The following is a 21,225-nucleotide window of genomic DNA, read 5'->3' as shown; positions in this document are numbered from 1 at the left end:
TAGGATTTTGCAATACCTGCCTTGAAGGTTGGTCGGTCATAACATTGATTGAATGTGACTGGAAATATGGTCGGAGCTTCCTGGAAGCCAATATCAGACATAATGCCAGCTTCTCTATCAGTGGGTATCGTGACTCATCTCCGAGAAGTCTCTTGCTTATATAATATACTGGTTTTTGAGCACGGTCTTCTTCTCGGACTAACACGGCACTGGCTGCATTTTCTGTCACGACCAAATAAAGGAACAGAAGTTCTCCAGACATAGGCTTAGATAATACTGGGGGCTTGGCTAGGTGCATTTTTAGGTCGAGTAATGCTTGTTCACACTCCTCAGTCCACTCAAATTATTTGTTTCCCTTGAGCAAGTTGTAGAATGGCAGGCACTTGTCCGTAGATTTTGAAATAAAATGATTTAAAGCTACCACCTTTCCAGTTAGGCTTTGAACTTCTTTACACGACCTTGGTGAGGGCATTTCTAACAACGACCTAATTTTCTTGGGTTTTGCCTCTATTTCCCTCGTGTTGACTATGAAACCCAGAAACTTTCCAGATGCCACTCAAAACGTACACTTTTGAGGATTCAGCTTCATGTTATACCTCCTTAAGATTCCAAAACATTCTTCTAGATTGGATACATGGTTATCGGCAGTCTTTGATTTGACAAGCATATCATCGACATACACTTCCATATTTCTCCCAATCTGATTAGCGAACATTTTGTTGACTAAGCGTTGATATGTAGCTCTGGCATTCTTCAGCCTGAAGGGCATGACTTTATAATAATATATGTTATTTGGGGTCATGAAGCTATTATGTTCCTGGTCCGCAGGATTCATTGTAATCTGGTTATATCCAGAATACGCATCCATGAAGGACATGGGCTCGTGACCTACTATGGCATCTACCAACTGATCAATCCTTGATAGTGGAAAGCAATCCTTGGGACAGGCTTTGTTCAGGTCGGAGAATTCGATTCAGGTTCTCCATTTCCCATTTGGCTTTGGGACCAGCACGGGATTGGCGACCCAGATCGGGAATTTTGCTTCACGGATAAACCCGCACTTTAATATTCGAGCTACTTCTTCCTCAAGAGCCTCAACTCGGACTGTTCCCAAGTGTCTCCGTTTTTGGGATTTTGCAGGTACAATCCTGTCCAAATTTAAAGTGTGTGTGATTACATTCGGGCTTATTCCTACCATATCTTCATGTGACCAAGCGAAAACGTCCAGATTCTCTTATAAGAAATTGACCAGCTCCTTCTTCCTTTTATCATTAAGATTCTTCCCAATCTTTATGACTCTTGAAGCTTCATTGGGGTCAATGTTTACCTCCTCGAGCACCTCTATAGCTTGGAGTTCTATCCTGTCTTCGCCCATTCGTGGGTCAATGTCTTCACGTGGAGCGACGTCACTATCCTCTGCTTGTTGAGGTTATTCCGTCCCACAAGTAACTCTTGCTTCCTGGGACTCCTAACCTCCATCATTTATGACCATAGCTTGCTGCCCGGGTTGTGATTTTCCCTTCATAGAAATGCTATAGCATTCTCTGGCAGCGAGCTGATCACCTCTAACGGTGCATATTCCTGCAGCTGATGGGAATTTTATTGCTAGGTGGCAGATAGAGGTTATGGCTTCAAATGCCATCAGCGCAGGTCGGCCCAAAATCACATTGTATGCAACTAGACAATCGATTACCACGAACTCAAGTAACTTGGAGACAATTCGTGAGCCTTCTCCCAATGTTACCACTAATTCGATCATCCCGATGGCTGCTGATCCTTCACCAGAAAACCCGTACAGAGTCATTGAGGTTGCCTTCAATTCTGTTATAGACAACCCCATTTTTTCCAAGGTGGACCTAAAAAGTAGATTCACAGAACTCCTGTTATCTACTAGTGTCCTCCAGACCCTCCGGTTGGCGAGCTGAACAGTTATGACCAAGGGATCATTATGTGGGAATCGGACATGGCTAGCATCCTCTTCTGTAAAAATGATTGGTTGTTTTTCCAATCGTTGTTCCAGAATGAACTCCACTCCGTTATGGGATTTCAGTTCGTTAATGTACCTCTTCTGGGCCCCGCTGCTCAAGCCTACCAGATTAGGTCCTCCCGAAATGGTGGCTATATCTCCCCCTATTATTGAAGGAGGGTTTCCCTGATTCGCTTGAGCTCCAGTTTGATTTACTGGAGCTTCAGGGACTGACGGAGGGTTTGGTCCAACGGGCTGATTAGGGACCACCCGATTTCGGGCGTATTAGGCCAAAGGTCCTGCTCTAATGAGATTTTCGATCTCATCCTTTAGCTGTTGACAGTCATCAATGTTATGACCAATATCATTATGGAATCGGTAGAACTTCAAAGGATCTCATTTCGCCCTGTGGTTCTTCAACGGCTCTGACTTCTTCCATGGAAGGCGAGTAGAATTTTCCAAGAAGATGCGCTCCCTAGTATCCGTTAGGTCGGTGTAAGTGGCGTAAATAGGCTTGAATTTCTCCCCAGGCTTATTTTTCTTTGTCTCGCTCTTGTTGCCCTCGCCATTTCCCTTCCTCTTGTTATTTCCCCCTTGGTTATTCTGGGTAACGGTTTGAGTCGTAGCTGTAACATCCGTTACCGCTCCAATGGGCTGGCAGGGGTTTGGCTGGCTCCTGCAACAAAAGCTCACGCCTCCTCTAGGTTAATCTACCCTTGAGCTCGGACCAAGAATTCATCCACACTCTTAACTCCTTTCCTTTGGAGTTCTTGCCACAGGTCCCCCCCGACGAGGATTCCTGTCGTCAATGCCATGAGCTTGGAGCTGTCATCAGCATCCCTAGCTCATGCAGCAACATTGGCAAACTGACTTAGATATGCCTTCAACATTTTGCTAGGTTGTTGCTTTACATTGGCCAATGAATCAGCTTCAACTCGAGCTGCTTGTGAAGCTCGGAATGCTTTTTTGAACTCTGAGGAAAACTTCTTCCACAAGCTTATGGAATGTCTCTTGTACTGCTTAAACCACTGCCTGGCTGGCCCGACCAGAGTTGCAGGGAATAAAATACACCTCAGATCGAGTCCAATATTATGGGCCATCATCATGTTGTTAAACATTCTGAGGCGATCTGGCAGATCTCCATCTCCATCAAACTTTGACAAGTGTGGCATTCTGAAGCCTACCGGATATGTGGCCGCTGCAATATTTGGAGAGAAAGGCTCGAGCTCATCCTTTGAGTCGCAATCGTCTTTATCTTTTCCAGATAAAAGCCTCTTCATTTGCTCTTCCATTAGAGCTAGCCTCTCGAGGGTCTGGTCTCTGGTCCCTAGGTTACCTGGGGGCTGTTCAACAGCTCCCATCCTATCGTATGTGTTTCATGGGTTATTGTCCCTCCAAGCTCGAGCTTGGTTTGCTGGGGCATTTCCATTATCACGTACTATGGACGGGCCTCCCTCTTATCGAGTATAACTAACATCTTCATTCCGAGCTGGATTCCTTCTCTGCGAATTCAGGCGATCAAGCAAATCGGGTTGCGATTCGTACCGATGGCTTTGCACTGAACTCAATTGATTCCTTAGGTCACCCTCAGACCTACCACTACGATGAATTTCGGTCCAGTAACTCTCATTTGCGAAGCTTACATCTCGCGGTTGGGGCCGACGATCTGGATTTTCAACATGTGTCCATGGGATGTAAGTATTGGCATATGGAGGAGGATTTCTCCTACTGTCTCCATAAGCTGGAATGTCTCGTGTAGGAAGAGATGGCGTCAGATGTCTTATAGGTGACGGGGATGCCTTATTGGCAAGGCAATCCTTGTCCCATCAGGGCAAACTAGATTAGCCTGCTTTTGTTCTACCCCATTATTTCTAGCTCTCTACACCTGACAATCTGATCGTAACGTAGGAAGGTTTACTGGAACATTTTGTCTCTGTGAGCCTGTCGCATCCCCTCCTCATGGATTGCCATGGGCATTCCTAGGTGCCTGTGAAGGAGGCACTGAACTTGGGGTTGCAGTTCTAACTGGGACTGACATACTGATGACCCTTATAAGGACCTCTGGGTTAAGTATTATGGCGATCACGCACTGTAGGTACAGAACTTGGGGTGGCAATCCTGACTGATTGACTTGGTTTGGATCGATTATTCCTGTGGGACTTGTGAGACCCACTTTGCCTCTTTCCGACATTAATGTCGGATGCAAAAGGGGGTAATCGAGCCAAAACTTCCTCAATCTGCCTGTTTTCCTTAGCATGGTGGCTTCTTAATTGCATGTTTTCCAATTCGACACCAGTTAGGTAGTCTGGATTTTGATTCGCTGACAATGACGTCGAACTCCCAGTGTCGGCGTGACCCACCAGTTGCTTTCCCGGACGTTGCTGAACTTCAGGGCCATGCTCGTTCAAAACAATGATATGATGGGCCTCTTGCCCACCAGGTTGTTCTATCTCATTATCGTGCATTGAACGAGTGAGCACCATGACAAGATTCGACTGGGATTTTGATAAAGCACTAATTTTTCTCTCAATGAAAGCACCAAACTATTGACGCGGTTTTTCGCCAACAGTGTATTAAAAGATAACAAGGTAGATTATTTCTCAATAAACCGTAATGAAAAATAAATGATTTCACTCAAGAACACAGAATTTTTACGTGGTTCAATGGTTAAAATCAACCTAGTCCACGAGTCAGTATTATTGTTGTTTCTCTCCCTATTTTGACAGAGTTTTGGTATTACAGAATAATGGTCCCATTTCCTATTGAATATTCCTAGTATTTATAAGGGAATTCCATGGACAGGTTTGGGTAACCGAGTGAGTCAATCACACATTTACATAATTATTACATTTAATACAAATAATTCCCATTTATATTGGGATATGATCTTATCACAAGGTAAATGTACTCCTAATATCTGGGATATTAAATATGACAGCTTGGTCATAAATATATGTATAAAGGGATCCTGAGTCTCTGGGGATCATGCAATATACTAGAACTACCATGAGATAGATATCCCCTCCAAGCTCATGCTTCAACAACTGTTTTAATATTCTGAGCTTGTGCTTCACAGCCTGCGTGTCTGTAGCTCAGGTTAAACCCAGGACGCCTAACACCAGCCTAACCACATGAAACAGGAGTTGCCCACGTGGATAATAATCAAATATCATTGTCTGGGTTATTTCTCTGTATATTTATTTGCCAGCTGTACCCGATCTGAGTGAATGAACTCGGGCTAAAATTAAGGTACAACAAGTCTAACCTACCCTAAGGACGGTCCATTAATTTTCAAATTAATCTATCGTGGATAAGTAATTACTTATTTTATGTGTTGCATTCATGCATCATGTTTACTATTCCAAATATAAATTGAAATTTATTATATGCATTAATTCATTATATTTGATTATTTATTTTTTAGCAATATGTCTAATTCAAACATTGTAACTACTTTACTTGCTAATGAGAAATATACTGGTGATATTCATAAGTCAAAAGAGAAAAATGAGCTTTTAGGTTTTCACTTATGGAGTTGAGATCTTGTCTAAAGGTTAATTTGTAATTAGTCTAACCTACCCCAAGAATGGTCCATTAATTTTCAAATTAATCTATCGTGGATTAGTAATTACTTTTTTTATGTGTTACATTCATGCATCATGTTTACTATTCCAAATATAAATTGATATTTATTATATCCATTAATTCATTATATTTGATTTATTTATTTTTTAGCAATATGTCTAATCCAAATCTTGTAACTACTTTACTTGCTAATGAGAAATTGACTGGTGATAAATACATGAAATGGAAATCAAACATGAACATTGTTTTGATATGTGAAAACCACATGTTTGTCCTGAATGAGGAATATTTTGAGGTTCCTACTCCCACTGCTGCCAAAACTACTAGAGAAAAGTATGACAGTTGGATCTTATCTAACATTAATGCCAAATGTTATATGCTTACTAGTATGAGCAATGTGCTCAGAAAGAAGTTTGAAGTTATTGAAACAACTTATGAGATTTGTGAATCTCTACAAGGCATGTTTGACAACTAGTCTGATAAGTGCAGACATGATGCTACTAGAAGCTTCATGAATATGAAAATGAAGAAAAATGTTTCTGTCAGAGAACATGTCCTAGACATGTTCAACATATTGCACGACGCAGAAATCCATGGTGCAACCATTGATGAGAGAACTCAAGTAAGTGTGATACTTGAATCTCTCACACCAACTTTTGCGGCATTCACTACCAACTATGTTATGAATAAGTTGGAGTACAACATGACCCAACTGATGAATGAGTTGCAAACTTTTGAGTCTCTAAACAAAAGTTCCACTAAGGTTGAGGAGGAAAATGTTGATGAACCCAAGCCTTCCACTTCAAATGGTAATTCGAAGAAAAAGAAGGGTGGCCAAGGAAAGGATAAGAAAAAGGACAAACAATTAGAGAAGACCAACAAGTCTTCCAAGGAGAAAAATGTTGTAAAGAACTCCAAAATGAAGGCACTGAAAGGATCATGCTTTCATTGTGGAGTTGATTGTCATTGGAAAAGGAATTGTCGTAGTACCTGGCTGAACTGAAAGACAAAAAGAAGGGTAAATTTGATTTACTTGTTTTAGAATCTTGTTTAGTGGAATGAGATTTTTCATCTTGGATAGTTGATTCCGGAGCTACTAATCATGTTTCTTTTTCTTCGCTGATTCTTAGTACTTCGAGGAAGTTGGCTCATGGAGATGTGACCATAAGAGTTGGAAGTGGGCAGGAGATCTCAGCAGCTGTAGTTGGAAAAGCTTGCCTAGTTTTTTATAATAATAAATTTATTGTGTTGGACACTGTTTATTTTATTCCTGGATTTTCTAGAAATTTGATTTCCTTATCAAAATTGCATGAACATGGTTTTAATGTTTCTTTTAATAATAATTCGATTGTTATTTCGAAATATGGTTTTGACATTTGTTCTGCAAAGTGTGAAGGTGGAGTATTCTAGTTAGAGTCAAATGTTGAGCATGTTTATAATTTTGAAATATTTAAAACTGCAAATCCCAGGTCTATTAAAAGACAGAAGACATATTCCGATAGTGAAACATATCTGTGGCATTTGAGATTGGGACATATTGGTCTATATATTATTAACAGACTAACAAAGGATGGTCCTTTAAAATAACTGTCTATTGGTTCTCTCCCTGTCTGGGAATCCTACCTTGAAGGCAAAATGACTAAGAGACCTTTCTCTGCTAAAGGTTGAAGAGCCACAGAATCACTTCAACTTGTACATAAGGATGTTTGTGGTCCATTAAATCTCCAAGCTAGAGGAGGTTATGAATATTTTGCATCTTTCATTGAAGATTATTCGAGATATGGTTACATATATATTTAATGCAAATGATATCATAAACTTTTGGTAAGTTTAAAGAATTTCGAGCAGAAGATGAAAAATAATTAGGTAAATCACTAAAAGTTCTTCGATCAAATCGAGATGGAGAGTACTTAGATTATGAATTTGAGGACCATTTATGTGAGCATGGTATTCAATCCCAACTCACTACACCTGGAACGCCACAGAAAAATGGTGTTTCAGAAAGACGGAACAAAACCTTGTTGGAGATGGTTAGATCGATGATTAGTTTCTCATCATTACCTTTGTCATTATGGGGTTATGCAATAAAATGTTCTCTATACATACTCAATGTTGTTCCATCTAAGTCTATTCAGAAAACACCATTGGAATTATGGACTGTTACTAAACCTAGTTTACGCCATTTCCTTATATGAGGTTGTCCTGCACACGTGCTTAAAGGAAAGACTGGGAAATTGGAATCACGCACTGAGGTGTGCATGTTTGTAGGATATTCCAAAGAAACAAAAGGTGGTGTATTTTATTGTCCCAAAGATAACAAAATGTTTTATCTAAAAATGCTACTTTTCTGGAGCATGACTATATAAATAACCACAAACCTCAAAGTAAAGTTGTACTTGACGAAATGGTCTTAAATAAACAAGACCAATCATCGGCAGTGGCAAATGAAAAATGGCCAGAGGATATCACTAGTTCTAGTCAGAACAATGGAAAGCTTCATCGTAGTGGGAGGGTTGGTAAACAACCAGTTCGCTGTGAACATGAAGTTCAGATGCTTGTGTTTGACACAAACAAAGATGATCCATTGACATATAGAGATGCAATGAAAGATTCTGACAAAGAAAAATGGCTAAATGCCATGGACCTTGAAATGGAATCGATGTATTCCAATTTTTTCTAGACTCTTAAAGATCCAACTTAAAATGTTAAACCTATTGGTTGCAAATGGATATTCAAGAAGAAGATAGGAGCAGATGGGAAAGTAGAGACTTTCAAAGCAATTCTAGTAGCAAAAGGCTACTCAAAGAAGGAGTTGATTATGAAGAAACGTTTTCACATGTGGCCATGCTTAAATCTATCCACATACTCTTATCCATAACTGCTTGCATGGATTATGAGATTTTGCAAATGGACGTTAAAACAGTTTTTCTGAATGCCTATCTTGACTAAACCATTTACATGTCTCAACCAGACGGGTTCAAAATTTAAGGTCAGGAGCACAAAGTTTGCAAGCTTATTAAGTCTATTTATGGACTTAAACAAGCTTCGACATCTTGGAATCTTAGATTAGATGAAGTAATCAGAACGTTTGGTTTTGGATATAACGTTGATGAACCTTGTGTTTACAAAAAAAAATCAAAAATAAGATTGTGGTATTCCTCGTTCTTTACGTTGATGATATTCTACTCATTGGGAATGACATAAAAACATTATCAAAAGTGAAGAAATGGTTAGCTGAGAAATTCCAAATGAAGGATTTGGAATAAGCCAAATATGTTATGGGAATTCAGATCTGTAGAGATCGAAAGAACAAAGTTTTGGCACTCTCTCAAGCAACTTATATTGATAAAGTGCTAAAACGCTTAGGCATGCAAAACTCCAAGAAAGGCACTATGCCTACCCGGTCAGGAGTTACATTGTCTAAAGAACAATGTCCACAAACACCTCAGAAAGAGGAGGACATGAGACAGTATCCCTATGCCTCTGCAGTAGGAAATCTAATGTATGCAATGTTGTGCACTAGACCTGACACATGTTATGCAGTGTGGATAGTCAGCCGTTATCAATCCAATCCTGGATTGAGTCATTGGACAGCAGTAAAGAATATTCTCAAGTATCTTAGACATACTAGAGATTACATGCTAGTGTATTCCACTAGAGACCTGAATCCCACTGGATATACTGATTTTGATTCTCAATCAGACAAAGATAGTCGAAAGTCGACATCTGGATCAGTTTTCACACTTGGAGGAGGTGCTGTAGTTTAGAGAAGTATTAAACAATCCAGTATTGAAGATTCCACCATGGAAGTCGAATACATAGCAGCTTGTTAAGCGGCAAAATAGACTGTGTGGCTAAGGAAGTTCTATATTGATCTGGAAGTTGTTCTAGTCATGGATAAGCCACTTGTTTTGTACTATGATAATAGTGGGGCAGTAGCTTATTCAAAGGAACTCGGAAGTCACAAGAGGGGAAAGCACACCGAGAGGAAATATCACTTTATCCAAGAGATAGTCAACCGTGGAGATGTTGTTGTCTTGAAGATTGCCTCTGAAGATAATCTTGCAGATCCGTTCACAAATACTTTATCTATCAAATCTTTTTAGGGTCATGTAGAAGCATGGGGTTAGGGAAATGCCTCATTTTCTTTAGGTAAAGTGGGAGATTGTTGGGAATAGTGCCCTTAAAGCAATTGTAGTTGACAATTGTTTTAATGAAGTGAATAAATGAATTGAATTATTGTGTATATGTAGCTTATGTACTATATTATTGTTAATAATATTAAGTAAATATCAGAAAATTCTCAAGTTCATCTATGTGGTCTCAATCTCATATTGGTATGAGAAGATTGAGATTGAGATAATGGACTTAAATAGTTCGCAGTAAAATAAAGTTATGGAATCTTTAGATTAATTACTGCTAGTACGGTCCACTAGTATTATGAATACATGTGACATAGACCCGTGTTACTAGTGTAGTAGGACACTTTAGTGGATGTACTTTCCATACTGAGAGTATGTAGAACTGAACCAAATGTGATTTGATAATACTTGTTTAAATACTGTTTCGTAGTATTATAAAATACATCAACTAATGATCATATACAAACTGATAATAATCCTGATGTTACTATGAACTCCTATATATGTCATTTGATCCTTTGAATCATGGGTTACGATTTGTCAAAAATGATCAGGCTAAGAACTATTGTTTTGGGGACTCAATGATGTATATGGTTGGGGACATAACTTAATAGATATGGAATCTATACCTTCTTATAGATTGAATGATGGTTCCCTATTGGGTTGGCTTTTGGAATTGAAAATATTATTGATGTCAAATTCATAATTAGATTATGAATTAACCTTCATTAGTAAAGTCAATGGTACGATAGGAATCAAGATATAATTAAAAGGGTAAAACGGTAATTTTATTCACACTTAATTTTATTCACACTGAAAAGGTTATTGATGTCAAATTCATAATTAGATTGTGAATTAACCTTCACTAATGAAGTCAATGGTACACTAGGAAACAAGATATAATTAAAAGGGTAAAACGATAATTTTATTCCCACTTAATTATGAATCATCAATAGAGGATTAATTTGTATGCAATGATTATATCAATGGATACTTTATAGTTATAATAAAGTACTCAGTAAATATATGTTTTTAATTCTCAAGAGTGCAATCTCATATTTATAGTGGAGTAATCATGAGATTAATAAATATGATTATTGAATCAAAGAGTTTTGGTGAATGATCAATTATTTATTGGAGCTTGTAATTTTTGTTTCATAGGTCCCCAGGATGACTCTATCAACACTATTCAAGGTAAGAGTTGATAAAAAGAGTCAACCCGTGAATGAGCTATTTGAGAGAATATTTATTCTTCAGGATAAATATACAATTATGTTATAATTGAAGTTACACAATTTATTATTGCATTAATGCAATTTTTTAAATTGTATAGAAATAACATAAATTGATTTTAATCAATTATTTTATTTAAGTGAGAGATGATAAATATGGATAGTCAAAATTTGTTTTGATTATTTTATTTATTTAATTAATAATAAGATGATAATGAAAATTCAGATTTTGAATTTTAAAATTTGAAATTGAGTTGTTATCTTCTCCTTAAAAAAAACAATACCTTATTTGAATTTCTAATTATTTATTAATTAAAATAAATATGTATGAAAAAAATCAAATCCCCTTATTTTAGAAAGTGTTACACGCATAGGGTATCCTGGACTGCCCTATGTGTGTACCATTAGTGATGGCGGTTAGTTATTATTTTTCTTAATATTAATAAAATATTATATAAAGAGTTTTAAAATGGAATGTAAAACTTTGTCTTCAATTATCATTTATTTTTATTATTATTAAAATGATCACTCTTATTTTATTATTATTGTTATGAAAATAATGCCTATATATTCTATATGATAGAAAATAGGTGAAGAAATAGTTTTTGAAGTATCACTAAAAGTGATCACCATTTTCTCACAAAAGAAAAACCTCCCTTTCTCTCTAGCCTATAATCAAGAGTCTCGTGTATTGAGAATACTTTTGATTCACAAATTTGATTATTGCTCTGTATGTGCCCACCCACATCTTGAGGTGTAGAGAATGCCTTGGAAGATCTTGGTGTGAGTACTCTATCGAGGATAGGAAGATCGAATTATATACGAAAAGATTCAAGGACTCTTGATAGGCTACAAGAGGTAAATCATTTTGTATCAATTTTAAGTATACATATTTTGTTGATTAACATATTGTATATTAAAGGATCCACATATAAAGTTGTTTATATGAAAAAAAAAAATCTTGTATACAATGCTACTATTACCGCAATTTCTGTTGCGCACTAGAAAGAGTTACTTATAAGGGGAAGTTGGACTAGCCATGAGTTGGAGAGCTTTAGGGGCGGCATGTACATATGCAGCGCTTCGTGGAAGAATTCTCAAAGATTACTACACCGCTGACAGAATTGACACAAAAGAACTTTAATTTTTGTATGGTCAGACAGATGTGAGAATAGCTTCTAGGAGTTGTAGCGACGACTAATTACTGCTCTAGTGCTGAGTCTTCCTTTAGATGTGGGTAAGTTTGTGGTGTATTGTGATGAAGATTGGGAAGATAATTGCCTACACATCATGACAGCTGAAGGAATATGAACAGTGATACCCTACTCATGATTTGGAGATAGCAGCAGTTGTATTTGCACTGAAAAGTCTGGCGACACTATTTGTATTGAGAAAAGTGTGAGATATACATCAATCATAAGAGCCCAAAGTATTTATTCACTCAGAAGGACTTAAATATGAGATAGAGACGTTGGCTAGGGTTGGTAAAAGATTATGACTGTGAAATTCTTTACCATCCAGGGAAAGCCAAGGTGGTGGCAAACGCTTTGAGTCGGAGAAGTCCGAGATAGTTGTTCAGTTCCAAGCAGATATCAAAGAAATTGGCATAAGACATGACTAGAGCAAGGACTGAGTTGGTGGTGGGCCAGTTGGCCAATATTAACTTCCAGTCCACTCTTTTGGAAAGAATAAAAGAAGTCTAGATAAATGACTCCTAGTTGATAAAGTATAGAGAGAGCATCTTAGATGGAGTAGCTTGGGAGTTTTCCATTACAGAGGCAGATTTGCTGGGATACAAGGATCGGGGATCAGATTTGTGTTTTGATGGACGTGGGTATCAAATGAGAGATCCTTGATGAATCTCATACCACACCATATTCATTACCTCCATGCACCACGAAGATGTATCAGAACCTAAGGTCTTTGTATTGGTGGCCTGGGATAAAGAAAGATGTAATTGATTATGTGGCGAGATGTCTAACCAATCAGTAGGTGAAGGCTGAATACTAGGGGCCAGTAGGGTTGCTACAGCCTATAGGTATTCTTGAGTGGAAGTGGGAAGACATCACTATGGATTTTTTTGGAGGCTTGCCTAGGACAGTGGGGCAACATGACTCGGTATGGGTGATTGTAGATAAGTATAGCAAGTTAGCTCATTTTCTTTCGGTGAGAACAAACTTTACCGTGGACCAGTATGCAGAACTGTACGTGAGGGAGACTGTACGTCTCCATGGGGTTCTGAAATCTATAGTGTCAAACTGGGATCCCATATTTACCTCTAAGTTTTGGGGAAGTCTGTAGAAGGCTATGGGGATTCAACTGAAGTTCAATACAACTTATCATCCTCAGACAGACGGGCAGTCTAAGAGGATGATTCAGACACTGGAGGACATGCTTAGGGCATGTGTATTAGATTCTGAGGGATCTTGGAGTAAGTATCTTCTGTTGATGGAGTTTTCATACAATAATAGTTATTAATCAACGATTGGAGTAGCTCCATATGAGATGTTGTATGGCAGGAAATGTAGGTCACCCATTCATTGGGATGAAATGGGAGAGAGGAAGTATTTGGGTCCTGAGATGGTTCAAAGAACTAGTGAGGCTATTGAGAAGATCAGGACTCGAATGCTCGCCTTACATAGTAGACAGAAAAGCTACGCTGACCCTAAGCGTAGGAACATGGAGTTCCAGGTAAGGGACCACGTATTTCTACGAGTTTCACCACTATGGGGAGTAAAAAGGTTTGAAAGGAAGGACAAGTTGAGCCCTAGGTTTGTAGGGCCTTTGGAGATCCTGTAATAGATCGGGCAGGTAGCCTACATATTTTCCTTGCCCCTATCATTACCAGGAGTTCATGGTGTGTTAGATCCGACCCATGTGCTGGATTATGAGGATCTAAAGATATAGACAGATTTGTCTTATGAGGAGCGACCAGTTCAAATCCTGGATAGAAAAGACAAGGTTTTGAGGAATAAGATGATTCCTCTAGTTAAAGTTCTATGGAGAAACAACAAGGTTGGGGAAACGACCTGGGAACTAGAGTCAGATATGCGGGATCAGCATCCCGAGCTGGTTAGGTAAATTTTGAAGACAAAATTTCTATAAGGAGGGGATAGTTGTAACGTCCCAAATTTGCTAATAAGGCTTAACGCCTTGATTAGCGTGTCGGGAGGACATAATTAGATTTATATGTGAATTATGTAAATTTAATTGAATATATGTGTGATTATGTGGCATATATCAGTTATATTGTGATATGAATATTTATGCATGTTTGTGTGTATTAAATATGCATGTGAGCCCGTTTTCATTAATAAGAGCATTTTGATAATTTTGACCCGTTGAGGGTATAGTTGTAATTATATGTGTTATGTGATTTAGAGTCCATTATTATGTGAATATATTTGCAATATTCGGCTCGAGGCAATCCTAGTGAGCGAGTTAGCGAAAAAGTCACAACGAGGATTAAGACCCGGCTCGGGGTGAGCCTAGGGGTATTTTGATAACTTAGTACATTACTGGGGTTTATTGGGTAATTGGAATTATTTGGTGATTTTTTTTGTGATATTAGAATTAATTGGAAATTTATAGTGTTATTTGAGGTTTAGTGGGAAGTAGTGGCAAAATGATCGATTTGCCCTTAGAGCTTACCTTGAAGGTTAAGAGTGTGTAGGGGCAAATTGGTGATTTGACAAAATAATTAAAGTAAGAGGCAACCCTTTGCTGAGGGTTTAGTTATTCACATATAACATTAGCTCTCCCACTCTCCATCTATGTTCACTCTCAGAATAGGCTAAGTATCTCAAGCTAGTGAGTGTAGAAATCTTGAAGCTTTCAATCTAAGGGTGATCTGAGTTGGAATTGAGGTTGTGGTTGAGGGCTGGAGGTTGGAGGCTGCTAGGGGCTTCATCATGCTAAGGGAACAAGAGTTGCTGAGAAATTCAGAGATATGGAGTTCTAAACCTTGGCGTTTATTTAAGTGTTCTTGGTAAGTCTTGAGTTTTGGTGTTTTTGAGGATTTTGGTTGTTGTTTATTGAGCGTTTAAGTTGCTTGAGGCGTTCTGAGGTTGGAAAATGGTAGGAAAGTTGTTGAATGGGATTTTGGAGTCAGTTTGCGATTTTTGGAAATTGCAATTTCTGGGTTCGCAAAGTAGCGTCGCGTCGCGCATGAACTCAGGGGCAAGGGCGGTTCTCTAAATCTCCTTAGCGCCACGACACTTGTCCAGGGAGTTAAGGGCCTGGGCTCTCTGTTTTAGGGGCGCACTACGACCCTTCTAGGGTGCGTCACAATGCTAAGCCAATTTCGGGAAGCCTGTTTATTGATTTTTTTTCATTATTTTAGGGCTTAGGCCCAGGGGCTCAGGAGACGATTTCACCACCCCGTTTGGTGGAATTGGAGGTCCCGAGAGAACAGGATTAGTGTCGGGGTTCGTTTATGAAATCGAATTATAATAAGGATGTTATTCATGGGTTGTAACTAGGTTAATGCTGGGGCTTGGGAGAGGATCATTCTCAGACTCGTGTTTTCCTGTTTACGCTTCGACCAAAGGTAAGAAAAACTGCACCCTGGTTGTAATTAGGGCTCGGGCCCCTAATAATGAATATGACTATAATTATGCACGTGATTACCTGATTAGGCATGCTTGTATACAATATATATGACGGTGTGTTAGGTAAACTGTATGTTTGATTATACCTGATCTGAAATCTCGATCTAACAGACGGGGTCGGCAATAAGCGTGCGGAACGCAGGCCGTTTGGCTAGGGCGACCTGGGAGTGCAACATGCACTCATCTTGCCTAAATGCCACCTAAATAATTAGAAGTGCAGTCTACAATTGTGTAACTCATTGGTTGTTTAAATTGTACTATATGTTTGATTGAGTAGGATTATCATTACTAAGCATGTTATTTATATTTTGTTGCTTATTTGAATCTATTGATTTAACTTTTCTTGCTGAGCCTTGGCTCACAGGTGCTATGTGGTGTAGGTAAGGGAAAGGGGAAGTTGGACCATCCATGAGTTTGAGAGCTTTAGGGGCAGCGTGTACATATGCGGCTACTCGACTACCACAGGCAAGGATTCGAAAAGGGACTAGAGTCAAACCCTAATCTTGCCGCTTAGGACGACTTGTGTTGTAACTACCCTTTGGAGTTGTAAATGATTGTTTCAATAATTATTTCGGGATCCCATGTACAAACTTAATTTTTTTTAATGAAAGTAACTATTCCATGATCAAATATTTTAAACCCTAATCAGTTAGTTATTTTTAGTTACACGTTTTCATCTGTTTCCCTAAAGTTTGGCATGATGACGTGTCATGTCAAAGAGGCACATGAATAGCACGTGATTGACTATTAATGAAGGATTGGTCGACCAACGACCCGATTGTCATGAAAGAAATTAAGTTGCTCGATAAACGCACGAATATGCTGAGCAGTACGAAAAGAAGGTGTACCAAAACATACGACCAGAGCTGCTCGTGGACCTAGACAGACGCTCAGAGACGGTTATAAGTTAGATATTCGAGAGATATTTATCTATTTTAAATGTAAATATCATTATTTATGTTATTAATTTGTTATGCTTGTAACGCAAGTTAAGGGCGACCCATAGGTTCATATGTACATCCATGAGCCTATAACTAAGACTCATAGGATTCATTTATTGAACACGCAATATTGGGTATCCATAGAGAAATAGTGCTTTTATACATAGCAATTGTAAGACTTGTGAAACTCAGTGAACCCTTGTTCACTAATCGCACGTTTTGTAATTAGTTTACATTAATAAAACACAAAGTGAACGTAGGTCATTACCAATCCTTGGGGCTGAACCACTATAAATTTCGTGTGTCATTTATAATATTGCATTCAATTCTTTAATTCATGTCGTTTTCTATGAATCAATGTTGTTGACTAAAACAAGGGTCAACAACATTCAAATGACTTGATTAGCAAGTCCAATACTATTTAAAATACACAGTGTAATGGTCTTGACTATCCAGGGCGTTACATCATAGGTCCCTAAGATGGCTCTATCAACACTATTTAAGGTAAGAGTTAAAATTGGAAAAAATGAGGAAAATGACATATTTGGAAGAAATTTGTTCTTGTTGTCAAATATGTAATTGAGACAAATTAATATATTAAATTTTGAAATTAATATAATTTTTTAGAATTATTTTTTAAATAACATTGGCATTTTCGAAAATGGCAATTAAATAATTATGATAATTAATTTTGAATTAATTAGTTTTATTTATTTAAATACTCTGAAATATATTTATGATAATTCAAATTTGATTTGAATTTGAAATGATATTTATTCATTAATTAATCTGAGAAGATAAGTTATCAGATTTCGATATTTTTGAATAAACAATTATTAAATAATAATTAAAAGAAAGTGGTTGGAACACATCCCCGAAATCACGGATGTGTTACACGCCAACTACAGTACATGCACCGCAGTTGGCATGTAACAAGGTCCAAGATTAAATCTTAAATATTTCTTTTATTTATTTAATAATTGATTTATAATTTGAATTTTGAATTTAATTAATTCTTTTATAAATTTATCAGATATAAATTGTTTCATAATATACGCTTAACAGAGAAAATACTCTAGAGAGAAAATTATAAGCTTTTCATAGAGAGAAAAAAATATCGTATTATTTTTCTCTATTCCTGAAAATTGTCTCAGACCTAATATTCCAAGATCTCATGAGTTGAGTACTTCTTGTGAATCAAAAAATTTCCCACCATTACTCTACGTGCCCACACACGTCTTGAAGTGTAGAGATACATCTTAGAAGAACTTGATCTTAGTGTTTAAAATGCTACTTTTGATTGGATGTTCTTTGAAGGTACTAAAAGATATCGATGATTCTTGATTGTTCTACAACCGGTAATTCCTCATCATCTTTTTCTTTATATATGATTAATGTTTTACATATTAATGGATTCGGTTATTGAAAGATTGTTTAAATATATTTTTTAATTCTCTGGGCCCACCACCCCATGCTTTCTGCTGTGCATACGGTAAATCAGTTACGAGCAAGTAGGGGGTCCTTCCTCTTAGAAAACATTGGCGTTGATACTAGAGCTCCTAGCATTTTTAGGCAAACCATTGACTAGAGTTTGTCTGATCCTAACATAATTAAAATTATATAAGTTAAATGTGCTAGCTAAATCTAAAACATTTATTAATATTTTTATGAATGTATTTAGATCAATTTTAAATTTGGAAATATTTATTTTTATTTGATTTATATGGTTTTATATAAAAGTGTGGTATTTGTATAAAGAAAATAAAAGAGTTGGAGCCTGAACACGAGCTAGAGCTGGACTTAAATCTTCATGCGCAATTTGGACATTATTGTAGCCATATTTTGGGAATTTTTGCATAAATAAAAATTGTAGATATTTTTCTTAGTTTTCTATATCATATTGAATCATCAAAATCCAAACTATATCGAGAGAGTTACAGCCAAAATACGATAAGTTGGCAAATGAAAAATCAACTTCTTGATTACCACGATAATACCAGATTTTAATTCTAATTTTGCAGCAAAATGTCATATATTTTTATACCAAATTCAAAATTAGAGATATCTAGTAAATATCAAAAGCTAAAAATAATATTTATTAGTTTTAAAGTAGATTTTAATTGTTTTTAGTATTCTATAAGTAAAGTGTTAACTCTATTTTTAGAGACACTTTTTCATAGTGAAAACTTAGTACTATTTTGAGTGAATTTTAGAGAGAGTTTTCATTTTTCAATTTCACTATTCTTCATCTTTTTCTCTATTTTCTATGGAATTTTAGTGCTTATTTTTAATTATGTCTAGCTAAGCTTTTATTTAGTTAAGGGTGAGTTAAAATCCTAAATATGCTCTCTTTTATTAATTGATGATTATGATTTCCCATTTCCATATATGTCAAGTTGCCAAGTTGCTTATGTTATTATGTGCTTAATATTATAATTATTATTTTTATCTTATTTATCTGGCCACTAGAAATTATTTATTTGGAATTTAATGTCATCTTATAATTGTTATTAATCTAATAGTCTAGGATTTTAAGTGTTTGTGGTAGTTCATGATTAGAGATTATGGTCAAACTCTTCTTTAATTATGATGAAAAACATAATCTAAGTTAAATGAAGCGCACGCTTGTTGACTTTGTTGTCTAGCTTATCTCATTTTCATGAAAATTAATGTTTTTGCTTTATTAAATCTAAAGTGCTTTTCCATTAAGTTGTTTAGGAAATAATTTATTAAGAGCACTTTGCATTAATGAAATATATTAGAGAAATATGGAATAATGAATGCTTATGTGTTATCTAGAGGATTAATAATTTTATTTGGATGTAGGAATAATTTTATTTATTAATAATTGAAAGTGTGTTTAATAGTGGAGAATAAATGGTTGACTATCTTCGATTCTTAAATTTATCTTCATTTATTTTATTATTATTTTTATTTTCTTTAATTCATAAATTCTTAAAATCTCATTTGTATTTATTTTTGTTTTTTAATAATAAATTGAATTAATAGTTATCGTAGAATCGATCTTTAGTACTGCTTTATTAATAATTTAGTGAGTAATAATAAATAAAAATAGTTAAATTTAGTACGGCTAACGGCACGTCATAATGCCACACATTTTAAATTAAAATATTAAATCATTAAATTTAACTACTTATAGGATACTTAATTATTAATTGGTGTTGGGAACCAGACGAGAAAGTCGAGCAAAATTCCCTCTTCCTAACTCTATATATATGCACGTGAAAATTTAGTGGGTTAATATTATACCACCAAACAAGTCTTTCTCCTTGGATCAATCATGTATGATTTTGCTATCATTTAACTATTCACTATGTTCTAAATTATGTACAATAAATTGAGTCTAAATTCTTCATATCATCTAACATGTTGTATCAGCGTCAACTGTATGTAATTCATAATAATAATAATAATAATAATAATAATAATAATAATAATAATAATAATGAGATTAATTAATGAAACTCTTATTTGATTTCATTTTAGAGAAATTTACATAATACATTTGATTTCACCAAAAATTACAATTTTAACAGCTAACAAAGTTTCTTTTATTTCAATTTTACATTTTCAGGGAAATTTTTACATTTTTATGATTTTGCTTTTTTTTTTTTTTCTTTTGTGTTTTTTTTAGTTATTTAGATTTATGTATAGTTGTATTTTAGTTGTTTAGATTTATGTGTAATTGTTTTGTTATTGAGTTGATGTCTAATTGATGCTTAGTTGTTTTGAAATATATTTTGAATTTATTTTTATGAACGTGTTAGTTTATAGTGAGTTGATATCTAGTTATTGTCTAATTGTTATTTTTTAGTTACTTTTAAACATCTTAGTATGCAGTGAGTTGATGTCTAGTTATTGACAATCGTTGATTTTTAATTGTTTTTTTGACACCGTATTTTTGTAATTAAAAAACATTGAAAATCATAGTTTTGAAAACCTAAAGTAGTAAGTTTTTTTTTTAAAAAAAAAAGACAATAAAATTTTTTAAATAAAAAGTATATTTATGTAAAAAAATCCTTCATTTTATGTCAACTTTATTAAAAAAATTTAATCATGAAACCTTAGGGCTTTAATTATTTGATTCATAGGCTTTTTGTTAATAAATTATATGATTAATTCAAAATAAGAGAGAATTTTGTGTTTAAAGTTCTAGGATTGGGATTTTTACATGAATTTGATTCAGAAATTCATATTTTGGATCTCTAAATTGAATAGTTATAAACTGAATTTAATAATTTTATGATGTGATAAATGGTTTAAAATCGATTTATAATTTATTTAATTGATGTATTGAAAGTGATTGTATATTTGTTTTAAATTTTTTGAAATACAAGTTTAGATCTTCTCTAGTTTTTTAGTATCAAAAGAATTAAATCATGTGGAAAACAATTATATTTAGATCAAAACCCACCTTTCATGTGCTAGAAAAGGCCTTTTTTTGGTCGAGAACGAACATGTTATACCCAAAATTTGCTTTCATCAGTCCAAGATAAGCATTATGAACAAAAGATGATGATCCCACCTGTAGTGGGCAAGATAGGTGCTTGGCTCATAGGAGGACATGATCAAGCCCAAAAACATAGCACTACAACAAAGAGAACACCTCGGGAGATGTTATAGGTGTGCTCGGATAAAGGGATGAATAAATGATCAAGCTTGTGCATGATTGCCTAAATCATATCCTAATTATGTGTAACTTATAAATTTTGCCTCAAATAATCACCA

Source organism: Humulus lupulus, chromosome 2 (genome assembly GCF_963169125.1).
Source record: "Humulus lupulus chromosome 2, drHumLupu1.1, whole genome shotgun sequence".
NCBI classification, from domain to species: domain Eukaryota; kingdom Viridiplantae; phylum Streptophyta; class Magnoliopsida; order Rosales; family Cannabaceae; genus Humulus; species Humulus lupulus.
The sequence above is the reverse complement of the archived record's forward strand: the minus strand, read 5'-3'. Positions refer to the sequence as shown.